Genomic DNA, 12,921 nt, shown 5'->3' with positions numbered 1-12,921 from the left:
CTCCTCCTCCTCCCCCTTCTCCTCCTCCTCCTTCTCCTCGTCTTTCTCCTCCTCTTTCTCCTCCCCCTTCTCCTCCTCTTCTTTCTCCTCCTCCTTCTTCTCCTCTTTCTCCTCCTCCCCCTTCTCCTCCTCCTTCTCCTCCTCCTCCTCTGCTTTCTCCTCTTTCTCCTTCTCCTCCTTCTCCTCCTCCTCCTTCTCCTCCTCCTCCTCCTCTTTGTCCTCCTTCTCCTTCTCCTCCTCTTCCTCCTCCTCTTTCTCTTCCTCTTCGTCTTCCACCTCCTCTTCCTCCTCCTCCTTCTCCTCCTTTTCCTCCTCCTTCTCCTCCTTCTCCTCCTTCTCCTCCTCCTTCTCCTCATCCTCCTTCTCTTCCTTTTCCCCCTCCTCCTTCTCCTCCTCCTCTTCCTTCCCCTCCTCCTCTTCCTTCTCCTTCTCCTCCTCTTCCTTCTAATTCTCCTCCTCTTCCTCCCCCTTCTCCTCCTCTTCCTCCCCCTCTTCTTGCTCCTCCTCCTCCTTCTCCAGGAGCCCTTCTTCATGTCCTGCTTTTCATAACCGGATGGGTGCCTCTCTTCCTATTCCCAGAGCACTCTCTTCATGCCTCAATCTCACTTCCTGCCACATTGCATGTAAATTCTCTATTCCCACACATGTTGTGCCCACACTAAGCCATGAACTCCCTCCTGGCACAAGTAGGTCTTTCATCTCTACACAAATTCTCACATAGTGCCTAGCACATAGTAGGCACTCAATAAATATTGCTTGAATTGACTAATTGCTTGATCAATTAATTGATTAAATATTTCATAACATCATATCAACGTCTCTTACTAAAATATGCAAATATATGTGCATGGAGCTTGGTGAAATGTAGGCATCGAGGGATGTTACGAACCCTTTTCTTTTTCTGCAGTCCCCAATTGAACCTACTACTGCCAGGATAGAGATCTCCCCGGGGACCCAGGCCTCTGGACTCCTGCACTGACCATCCCCTGCCACTGTCTCCTGCCATCCCTACTACATTCTCCTTTCTGACCCTCTGCATGTGGCTTTTATCACTTATACCTCCTCGCCAGCTCAGCAAACACACGGGAGCTGACAAAGGTGTGATGAGAGGCCTAAGCTCAGTTTTCATTCTCTTTGTCTTGATTTTCTTTGACCTTGTGTGTAAATAGACTCTTTCTTCTGATGCTCACCCAACTCTTTAATATGCAAGGCCACATTTATCCTCACCTCCTGGGCTGCAGGTGTGAAACAGCAAGGGCTTATTCCTGGCTTTAAAGAGGAGAAATTGAGGCCTAGCCCAGAGAGGCCACTCGCTGAAAGACATTCAGCAGACCTAGGATTAGAAGCTCAGTTTCTGTATTCCCTGGCCAGTACATAATATTTCTTCAATTGCTCTGAAAATGAAAACCGCAGGATTATTTTGCAGGAAGAAACAAAAATAGGCCTGGAAAGACCGTAGCCACATTTCTGACAAGCTCCATTCAGAGGGCACTGTAACTTACATAAATGATTTCCTATTATACCGCAATTGTCACTGCAACACGACAGTCTTGCAGCTTCCTTGAAGTGTTCTCTTTGTTGTTTTTGTACAGATCCTCCAGAAAGAAGAATCACATATGGTCCGAGCAGGGAAACAAACCACATGACACCCGCAGACCCAGATTCCCCTTCAGCATGACTCTTCCTGAGGACCAAAGAGAATGCCATGAATAGTCCCCCATGGGCCTGAGCCCTCTCCCACCTGTCTTCCTCCCAAAGCCCTGCTGTATCCCTGCAAATAGGATTCCTTTTTTTGAAAAAAAATGAAAGTCAACAGTTTATGAACAAGAAACGAAGTGGCAATTTCCCAGCATGGCTGGGAATCAATACAAGCTGTTGTCAGGGTTTTCCTTTCAAAGGGTGGCTGCCACACTTCTCCAAAGTCAAGAGCGACAGAGCTCCAGTGCTTGACTTACAACTGCTTCATCATAGCAAGATATTTTTAATTTAAAACTCACTGCAGTTGGGTTCGAACTCAGCTGGGACTTGATTTACTGCTAATTCATTTCTCCGATTCCTATAATTCTAAGCTCAGTCACCAAACAGTTTAATGCTGATAGAATCACCAGTGCAACGCTTTATGAATGGGCGTCAGGGGAATTTTGTTAGTGTGTGTTAGCAACTGTTATTCACTCTGGAAAGGAGGACCGTGCCTGTACCAAGCATGGGGGGGCCCTATAATTGGGCACGTGAATTACCAGTGTCCCCAAGTGATTCAAACCCAAATACCACTGAGTGGGTACCCCCTTTTACCCCAACCCACATACACACTCCCACTCTCTCTCTCTGTCTCTCTCTCACACACACACACACACACACATGCACATACACAATCATTACTGTGTTAGATGAATGCCAGGTGGTGAAAATGCTTTCCATGGGAAATGCCTAACTTCACTCCCAGGTCACTACCCCGTGGTGGAAACCATGGATTTACAGTCTAATTAGAAATACTCAGCCCTTTCTTGGATGGCAAAGTTTTCTCTTCCCAAGAGAAAATTTGTTTCAATCATCCAAAGTTTAGGGAGATGTGTCTTAATAACTCAAGCTTCCTTTGTTAATTTGATAAAGAACACTTATCTTTGTCAGTTATATTGAAGCCTCTTATTCAAGAAGTATAGCTGGATAAAAAAAATTGAGAAGGTGAATGTCATCACTCACATATTTTGCAAACATCCATATTGATCTGTTATGTGCAACCAAAAAGTGCCACTTGTGGGAAACATGTCCACAGACCTGTCAGAGTGGCATTCACACTTCTCGAAATGGTTTCTTTATGAAATATACACCTGAAGGCAGATCGCAAGGCCACGGTCGCTAAAGTTTTGTGAGAATTCGCAGTCATTTCTGGGAGTCTCAAAAGCAAATGACAAGGACAAGAGGCAGGCAGTGCCTCTGAAAGTTGGGGCCACAAGTCCCTGCAAGTCCCCATTTTATCAGTACAGTGAATTCATTCTTCTGGTTTTTTCACCTCTGAAGTAAACCAAAACTTGAATGCTTCCGGTTAAAGGCCACCATCTCCCAAAATGCCTTTCTAGGGAACCCTCTTTCCAGGAGACATCAATAGGCTTAAATACACCCACATAAAGGGATCCCCATGGCCCAATAACCTGAAAAGCAGTGGGCGAAGAATAAATAGGTTTCCCAATAACAGGTCTTCTTCGCCTGTAATTCACCCTTGTGCATCTCCGTGAATAGGACAAAAGAGAGGATGCTTGCAAAACTTACTTGGTCACAGAACGCTTTTTCCATGGAGGATTTTATAGACTAGTCTTTGGAATGTTCCGCTAAATTCAGCTTGGTCTTCCCCCCCAATCTATCAGCGCCTAAACCCATAGTGAGTTTTGCACAGAGAGAAATAATTTAATTCCATGTGCATCCATGAGCAATAGCACTGCACCTACCTGTCCCTGACCATTATGACCCAGGATGCTGGAGGGTGACTGAGGGGCTCAGCCTGCACCCGTCTGGATTCATCTGAATCCTCTGGAATAGCCAGTCAGCCTGACTTTTGGCTCTGTCCCTGCTGCAGAGCAAGAACCCACCATATTAGCCTGGTTCACACTTCCCTAGTATTGATATGTTTAAGGTCATTTTTCTCCACCTTATCCTGCTCCATTTATTCCTTCTATTTTTACAGCAAATATTTATCCATTGCTTCCAGTAAGATAGGCTCTGGGTTGGGCAGTGAGTATACAAGAAGTAAGAAATGATCCCTCTCAACCTAAAGTATAAGAAAATACATGATTTCCATTGTTTTCATTGCCACTGCCAGTAGCAGCTTCTTCACCATTATTAAAAAGCATGAATTGAGTTACTGATTAAACCAAAAATTGCTTGAAGCAGGGGCTGACCCTACCTTCTGGGAGCTGCAACTCTCAGGCAGACACCCTAATGCAGGCCCACGTCTCTAGGTCGGTGAGTTGCTCACATCAATCAGTGGTTAGGGACAAGTGCATTCAGGGAGGAAGACAGGGTCAGTATCTAATGGACAAGAGAGCTGGAAAGAGGTCACAAGCACAGCATGACCATCAATCCTCTGCCCAGCCTGACCCTAAAGGGCCTTCAAAGCACAGGAGTAGTAAAAAATGTTGATGAGAGGCAGGACTAGCTAAAGGCAATGACTTACAGGAAATAGTTTATGCAGAAATGTCCCCTGTTGCATTATATTTCAATGCTTTCATTATTTCTGAAAACTAGGGGAGTGGCAGAGGTCATTACGACCTCTCCCTGCTTCCCAGCAGCCGTGCAGTCCCTGAGATAGTCACACACCACTATGCGGAAGGCTTGCTGTTGTTTAACAAGTCCCAAAACATTAGAAAAGTCTCCCGATATCGGATTGGCACCCATTCTTCATGTGGTTTCTATTTGGGGTTTAAATTGGATAACCCACAGTGTAGTCGACTAGTGTTGACATAGAATCATAAATTCTGGGACTCCTAATTGGAGTACCCTGCCCTGTCTTGCCATCTGACTCTGTTCTGAAGAACTTTATGTTCCTTGCATGGAAACTATTATCCCAGACTCCCAATTTATGTATCTACCCAAATCTGCAGAGTCTCACCTGACATCACGCCACCCCACCCCAATTCTGAGCTGCAGTCATTTTCCTGTTCCCCTTGTTATCATTGCCACTGCCAGTAGCAGCTTCTTCACCATTATTAAAAAGCATGAATTGAGCTCTTGACTAAACAAGACACTCCTTGAAGCAGGGGCTGACCCTACCCTCTAGGAGCCGCTCCTCTCAGGCAGATGCCCTAACGCAGACCCACGTCTCTAAGTCAGTGAGTTGCTCACATCAATCAGTGGTTAGGGGCAAGCATATGTATTTAGGGAGGAAGACAGGGTCAGTATCTAATGGACAAGAGAGGCCCCAGTGATGCTTTCTGCCATTCCACTGATCCTAAAGTTCTTGCTGTCTTTTCTTCCTTCAGAGGCAAAGGCTGAGCTCCTGCAGGGGTAACTCTGACATACCTACTGCAGGGAGAGCCAAGGAACCCCAGCCCCAGGGCCTGACCCACAGAGGCTCTAGCTTGACCTGGTACCCCAACCCCAAAGTGAGAGGAGTTGACTGATGCCTCGTGGGCTGACCTGTGACCAGTGAGCTACAGCAGACCAGAAGGACCCGTGGATTAACTGCTGGCTGTGCCTCTCCACCACAGACTATTCTGAGATATAGTGTTTACACCAGGCTTCCCTGGATACCTCCTGAGTGACTGAGCCACCAGCTGCTTTTCACTGGGAAGCCAGGGCCAGCTTGGTAACACACTATTTGTTCTTCTTCCTTCCCTACCTCTCCTCCTTTGCTTCACTTTTGCTTCCCTAGGACCCCACCCCTCAATAAAGTGGTAACACACAGCTTCTGCCTTGAGCTCTACTTTCTAGGGAACCCAGACTGTGACTGGGGTGAAGGACAGACAGGCAGAGGGGGCAAGGTCCAGGCTCTCCATAGGTTTGACAAGAACAGTCCTGCTTGCATCTGTTCTGTGCATTGGAATTCCACATAAAATTTCACTGGAGCAAAGACTTTCACTGTATACATATTAAAATATGTTTAATCACCAATCTAGACTAATCTCCTCATTTTATAAACAATAAACTGAAACATAAAATGATTTTTCCCAAGATGCTTTAGTTAGAGTTTTCTACATCTATCTGTATCCAAAGCCTAGCTTTTTCCACAACAGTGGTTTTTAAGCAAGGGGACATACTGGAATCATCTAGGAACCTAAGAAAATGGACATGTGCCTAAGTAGCCGTCTCTTTCCTTGGAAAGACAAGTGGCAGGATAGGCTCTGAAGAAGCCTGAGCAAATGCTGAGGCCAGAGGTGGACTCTCTACCTGCTTGGCACAATTCTGCTTGAGAACCTAATGCTTACACAATCACCAGAATCCAGTACTTGGTTTATGTAATGCAAAGGTTCAGTGGAAATTTTCACCATAGAAGCCACCTCTTTATTCACATTTGAGAGTAGACATAGGAAAGTGCCTGTCTTAGTTCAGTGTTTCTCAGTGGATTCCAGGTCCACTACACAGTATATCTACTTTTGTGATTTCACAATCCATGTGAGTGTATTAAAGGATCTGAGAAGTCCTGCAGCAAGGAGTAACTTTAGCTTTGCTTTACACCCAGGGTTTTGCAAACTTATTTGACTGTGGAAACTTTTTTGTATGTAATGCCTATTCACTCCCCCACAGCATATACTTTGGGAAACTCTGCTCTATTTTAAGTATTATTTTCAGGAAAGCAGGTCTGAGATGGAGAGGAAGAAAATGAACTCCAACTGACTCTAGCAACGTTAGCTGACATTCCAGGCAGGCTGCTTCTTCAGTTGCACATCCTGAAGTCTGCTACTGTCTCCTCTCACTCTCTAACCCTGCCACAAGAACGGAAGCAATCCACCAGCTATGCCTTGCTTATTTCTTTCCTCTTGGCCTCTGGGCCAAAGCCAAGGAATGATTGGTTCACCTTCTAGTGTGAGCCTCCACACTACCAAAAGGGAAATCTAGCTGTGCTCTTTCGAGAAGAGTTCAGTGAGTATGTCAGATAAGGAACTGATCTTGAGCAAAGACCGGGAAAGCCTTTCAACTGCCATGGTTTTCCTTTCCTAAATTTCCAGTGACCTCTTCCTCAACTGCTTCTCTCCTCGCACTTCATAATGAAAACACTCTACACTGTAAGACCTTGGGAATTAATTCAGCGAGGCTATGTTCAGTGCATTGACTGAGGAGGCTCTATCCTCTTAGCTAGTGATCTGTTTTGTGTTGGAGTGACAAAACATCCCCAAATCCAATTTGCTGTTGCGAATCCTGGTTCATGGAGGAAACACCATAGAGGGGAAGGGGAAGATCCAAGCTCAGAAGGAAAAGAGAGGATGCCTGAGATCTCGCCAACACCTGTTGGTTTCAGTGTGCACAGGACGTTACCTGCCAGTGTTTTATCCACTCATTCCTACTGCTGCCTCAGAGGGGAGGTGATAAAATTCCAGGTACACCCCTTCTAGCCACCTCAAGTTGGACACAACCTTCACTCACCTCACAGTGTAGAGAAGTCAAAGAAATAATGCATGGAATAAAAGTTTGTCTTTTGGAGAAAAAGAAAAAAAAAAAAGCAAGTAACCAAAGTGCCTCACTTGTGGATTTTTCCTAAAACATTTGGACCAGAGGAACTGAGCTTAGCCCTGGCTTTGGATTGGGACAGAACCCAACCAGGCCCATGGGCTCCTTCAGGGATTCACACCTACACCTTTTGGCATCAGGATATAATTCCTGATGCCTTGCCTAGGCCTGCACCATCTCAGGTCTGAATTATTTTCTTCATGCAAATGGGGACCTATCAAAATTCCTCTAAGTGCTACAGGATGGCTATCCCCCAACATGGTCCATTGGCACCAACATCTGATGAGTCTCTGCTCCGACCACCATAGGATCCAGGCACCCAGCATGGCATGATGTCCCCAGGCACAGATTTCTTCCCTGTTTCTGGATCCTAAAGTCAGAAACTCTAGGAGTAATAAATGCATGACTGAACAAATGTCAAGCACCTACCGCGAGTGGTGTAATGGTAAGAATCTTTGCCCAAGAGTGAAAAAACCATCCATCCCTTACCAACCTGGGGCCTTAGACATCTCACCTAAACTCTCTTCTCAGCCTTAGTTTCTATGCTGTCAAAATGGGAATAAACAATACCTACCTTGCACAGCTACTTTAAAGACGAAATGAGAAAGTGCTGTTTCCACAAGACTAGCAACTTGAAGCAGTCAGCAGGGAGAACTAGACTCCTATCAGAATTGGAGCCTCAGAGAGTCTAAAGTAAAGATGGGGACTTCACCCAATTCGTTCATTCACTCCTTATTTTTTCCTGGGAGAAAATGGGAATTGCCAAATGAGATGACAGTCACCCTCAGGACCTGGGCACTCTGCTAGAATGATCCATGCAATTTTATAACCTACCAACAGCCAAAGAGAAGACTCATCCCCCTTGATGCATGGGGAAATAGAGTCTCAATGAATAAATACATTTGCCTGGTATCACAGAGGTAGTGCAAGAGACTAGGACCAGATATTCTAAACTTCCTCCGCAGCCCTCACCCATAAACCTCCCAAAGGGGCAGCAATACAGTGAACACATATATTCTAAGGAGGCAACCAGCACAGTGATGAGGAGAAAGGTCAGATTGCTCACAAGTGAGACTTGGCTCCATCACTAAGTGGCTGTGTGATCTGGGACAAAGTCTTTAACCTCCTGCATCTCAGTTTCCTCCTGGAGGAAATGGGGACTGTAATAGCCTATCTGGGTTGTTATGAGGCAAACTACTTAAATGGTGCCTAGCCCAAATGAGTGCTCAATAAATATTGGCCACCATCATCATTAATTATCATCTTTCGTTCCACTGTTTTTACAAGAACTAAAACCAATACTAATATCCTCACAGCCTCTTCCCTTGGGAGGCTGATGCCACAGGACAGGGCAGGGGTGTGGGGGCTTACACCGACTTACACAGGGACTCGGGAAGCTTTTCTTCCAGGCTGCTCTATACCAGGCAGGGAAGCAGCCTTCTCCTTCAGGAACAGTCCTGGGCTGTGGGAATCAGGACCCCTGCCCGTCTTTCATTTCAAGATCCATCTCTTACCACTTAGCAGCGGAGCCCCCTTCAGTCTCCCTACAGGCTCCACCTTCCTACTACAACTTGAATGGTGCAGCCTGGGCAGTGAGGACAACGTGAAAGAAGAAAGAGAAAGTCTGGGCAGCTAGAGGGGATCAGGTGGGAGTCCCGGGAGGGAGCAGTGGAGCTTGCAGCTTTTAAAGAGACAGTGTCCTGTCCACGGGGCCCTGTGGGGACCAAGCATAGCTCGATAGAGCCTATAGGCCAATTATCCTAATCATGTGCATCTCCCAAACAGCCGTTTGATTTATTAGTGAGACGTCTTTTTAAAATGCCGCTCTTAAATATAAATAACATTTAATCATCCAGCTGTCGTTAAATTCATGTTATATTGATTTCTTGGAGTGCCGCAAATTTGAGGGCGAATGGGCTGGCGGATGTGCGCACAAAGCCAAGAGGTAGATTAGCAAATGGTGGGGGCGGAGAAGTGGGGGTTGGAGGGAGAGGAAGGGAGGTGTCAAGGGAGGGAAATGAACCTACTCAATAGCCCAGGGTCTGAGCCAGTTTCACATTGGGTAGCGCCGGACACAAATAAGAAGAGAAGAGACACTGGCACATGTGTTGCATAGTCTAATGACAGCCAAGATCACGGTCGTGTTTTCTGTATTGCTGCCGCCCCCTTGTAACCCACCACAGAGCCACTCCAACAGGTCTCTGATGTTCATTGTCTGCGTATGCCTTCTCTAGGTGAGGATGGGGAGAAGCAGCTAAGAAATGCCCCCTAGCTGGCTAGAAGTAGAGAGATCCACTGCGATTTCTTTGCATCAAAGCCTGATGATAACTATGAACCAAGAGCGGTTAATGACCCAGCCCCTTTAGCTCTCTCCCACTTCAGGACTGTTGCCATCCTAGAAAGCCCCCACTTCATTCCCAGCAGCCCTCATTGTGATGAAAAGGATCCCGAGGCCAAGTGTATGTAGGCAGACTCTGCCATGCAGATTTCCCTGTCTGCAGGGAGTAGCAGCAGCAGGCGACAGAAAGGCACAGAGAAGGAGAAAGGAAACAAGTTGACTGCCTTGGAGTCCTCTAGAAATGTCTGCAGTGTCCCAGTGGGCATCCAGGGTGAAGTCCTGGGAGGACAGAGGAGAGCCCCGGGAGGGTGTGATTGGGCAAGAAGGAGCAGCTTGCAGGTGACCCACGCCTAGTGTTCACAGGAGAGCTGCCTTAAGCACCATCTACCAGGCAGCGAGGGTCTGCTGAAAAGAAGCATTCATGGCTGGAGTTTTTCTAGTGTGAATCCCTTCTCAGTGAGAAAGACCTCAGAGAACTTAAAAGGAAGGGCACAGAAGAGTGGCAGAGAGGGTGAATGACAGCATGGCATGCTCCAGGGCTGGGCAAGAGAGCCAGGAAAACGTGATATATACTCCGCTTTACAGAGATGTTAATTAATGCCTGCCTTGTCCTAGAAACCAAATTGGTACCTAATGCTAAGTGCAGAAAGTGCGGAGATTGTTTGAACCCAGATGTTTAGCTTATAACCAGCATAATGACTGCTGGCTTTGCATTAAAATGATGGATCCTGAGGCTGCAAATACATGAGAAAGGAAAGAGGGTAGGGAGGAAAGCAGAGAAAGGAGTGGAGGTCTGCAGGGAAGATGCAGACATTTCAGGAAGATCCTGTACCCTATCCCTTTGCCTCTTCCAGGTCTCATGAGGGACTGTTTACCTGGGAGGCACCCACTGTTGCTGGAGCTCATTATTTCTATTGCAAACCATGTGCTGCTGTACACGTAGGTGGGACCTACCTGTCCACGCCCTCGAGGGGCATGTGGGGAGAAATGTTCCATTTCTTCCACAGCCCGGAAGACAGAGGTGGACCCCATTGTTACACATGGCTAGGGGAGCTGACCACATTTAGCCAGACTCTGAGAACGCATGTGGGTATATATCTTGGGTGTGTATGTGTCTGCACACGCCCACCATGCTTAAAAAGCAAATAAGGTTTCTTCCCCCTGCTGGGGTCTCCCCATTGTGAGAGATTTGCTTTATTCCATCTATGCTTTTCAGTCAATCAAAGGGCAGCTCACACACCACACAGCGGGAATACAATCTCCCTCCGGGGGCGTCTGCGCTTCTCCCCAGCCTAGTCAGAGACCTTTGCAGGAGCTGAAAAAAGTTTGGAAATAGCGGAGTCAGGGTGCTGAAAAAGCCCTTTCATTCAGCCCCCATCTTCAGGATTTACAAAAACAACCCAAATTCTGAGCCTAGCACTGAGGCCTCCTTGTTCAAAAGAATGTTTGCTCCTCTCCCATCATGTTCTGGAAGACTCGTAACATATTTTTTCCACTGGTGGGTTTGTGGGATACTCTGAACACATGATCTTGGACAGAGGGTACAAGCTTATTCAGTTCTGGGGGAGAATGATATGATCAGGTTGCCCAGAAAGGTACCTCAAAGGGACAGCTCCAGAAACGCAGGCGCTTGTACATGTATATTCAATTCCAAATTTGTTTTGGAGCTCATGTTCTTCTCCCTATGACAACTGAGACCCTAAATGAGTTGCTCTTAGACCCTAAGAAGGGAACTATGGAAAAGCCTCTTAGAACCCCAGACACTTCCTACCTCCTCCAGAAAAAGTTAAAATGAGCAGCCTGTGAAACTCCAGCCAGAGAGAACAAGAATGAAAATGCTTTCGGGAAATAGGACCTTAAAGAACGGGCTTCTGTGGAGTGGTTCTACACTCGGAGCAGCCCTGGGCTCTGGGGGACGCTGGCAGACCCATGAATGCTTTGCCTCCTCCAGTGGGCACCGCCGCCCGCCGCGGTCGTGAGGGAGGGAAGCCTCCTCTTTTGGAGAACTACACCCCTCGTGCTTCCCCCTTCTAGTTATCTTTCTCAGACACACACCTCGAAAGGCATGTGACAGGTGTTCGCCAGCCGGAGGCACCGGGGAAGGCAGCCCCATGTGCCAAGGAAGGGTAGGGAGGTGACAGGGGACCCAAGTCCTGTGTCTCCAAGCCCCGTCTGCTTGCTGCTAAGCAGGGACTGAGGTTGTGAATAAGGTCATACCTTTTAAGGAGGATATGACCCCCGTACCTTCCCTAGACAAGCAACATACTCGGCGATGCTTTAAGCCGCTTTCTGTCTGAAATCTCGGCGCATTCCCGGGGAAGCAGTGCCACGCTTCAGAAAGGCGTTTGTGCTGCCTCTTACTGGGGAAACGCAGTGTCTGTTCCATATGCGCCGCCCTACAGAACTGCAGCTCCAACCGCCTATGTGGCCTCCTCTCCACGCGTTGGGCCATCACTCTCTCCAAATAGGCGTCCGAATATCTGTGGTTCTGTGTCCCGTTGAAATCCCAGGGTGTCCAAAGGCCACGGGGCCGCGATGACACTGGGTGGGTCTCCGGAGACCTCCCAGGACTTCTCCCGTTTTAAAGCCCAGCTAGGGATGAAAAGGGCTGAGAGCTAAAAAATCGCTCCCTCAACCTTTTCGGGTGGGAGGCAGAGCCGGGAATACACAGAATCCCACCCCGAAAGTCCGGGAAAGAGAAGTCTGAGTCCGGGAGCGTGAGAGGAGAATGCACCCGGGAAATCCCTGCTCCGGCCGCTGCACCTCCGCGGGCGTCCAGGTGGGACGTGGGCAGGTGCGCGAGCGCCGTGTATGCTGGTGTGGATCTGTGTGTGTGCCTGCGTGTGTGTGTGTGCGTGTGCCGCGGGCTGGCTCCAGGGCACCGAGGATTCCCGGACCGACCCGGCCCGGGTCTCTCCGACCGCGCTGCCCTCACTGCCCGCCCGGCCCCGCTCCCCAGCTGGCCGGTTCCTTACCTGGACGCGCCGCGTTTCCCTCCTTCAGCGGGAGCGCCGCATTGACACTGCAGATGGAGCCTATGCCGCTGCCTCTCGCCCTCCTCTGAACGTGTGCGTGTGCGCGCGTGTGGCTGCCTCCTCCAGCCCCAGCCCCGAACGCAAATACTCCACCGAGGCACAGGGAAGCCAGGAGCAACCGAGGAACGCGGAGGGCGCCGAATCAGAGCCTGCGGGGCTTGACAGCTCCTCTTGCGGCGTCCAAGGTGGGCGTAATGTCCAACAAGAAGGTCGGAAAATGGGGATCGATTCCGAACACCCCTTTCCTCCACCCAACCCCGGAGTCTGAGCAGCGGCGGCGGCTCTCGGGGGCTGCGAGGGTGTGATTGGGCAAGAAGGAGCAGCTTGCAGGTGACCCACGCCTAGTGTTCACAGGAGAGCTGCCTTAAGCACCATCTACCAGGCAGCGAG

At 48.4% G+C, this 12,921-nt stretch overlaps 1 protein-coding gene across 4 annotated transcripts in view; it reads right to left on the bottom strand.

Annotated features, from left to right (window-relative positions):
* Positions 1-12,921, bottom strand: part of PLXNA4 (plexin A4) — a 539,940-nt gene that overhangs the window by 448,931 nt on the left and 78,088 nt on the right. For 2 of the 4 annotated variants that reach the window (XM_011995836.1, XM_011995838.1), the window contains exon 1: positions 12,472-12,827. The exons of the other annotated variants lie outside the window; for them this stretch is intronic. The gene's annotated coding sequence lies outside the window, so the exon portion shown is untranslated. Of the gene's footprint in view, positions 1-12,471; positions 12,828-12,921 lie in introns of those variants that run through there. 4 annotated transcript variants of the gene reach the window in all.

Source organism: Mandrillus leucophaeus, unplaced genomic scaffold, assembly GCF_000951045.1.
Source record: "Mandrillus leucophaeus isolate KB7577 unplaced genomic scaffold, Mleu.le_1.0 Scaffold5, whole genome shotgun sequence".
Lineage (NCBI taxonomy): Eukaryota > Metazoa > Chordata > Mammalia > Primates > Cercopithecidae > Mandrillus > Mandrillus leucophaeus.
Note: the sequence above shows the minus strand (reverse complement) of the source record. Positions and strands in the feature narration are given on the sequence as shown.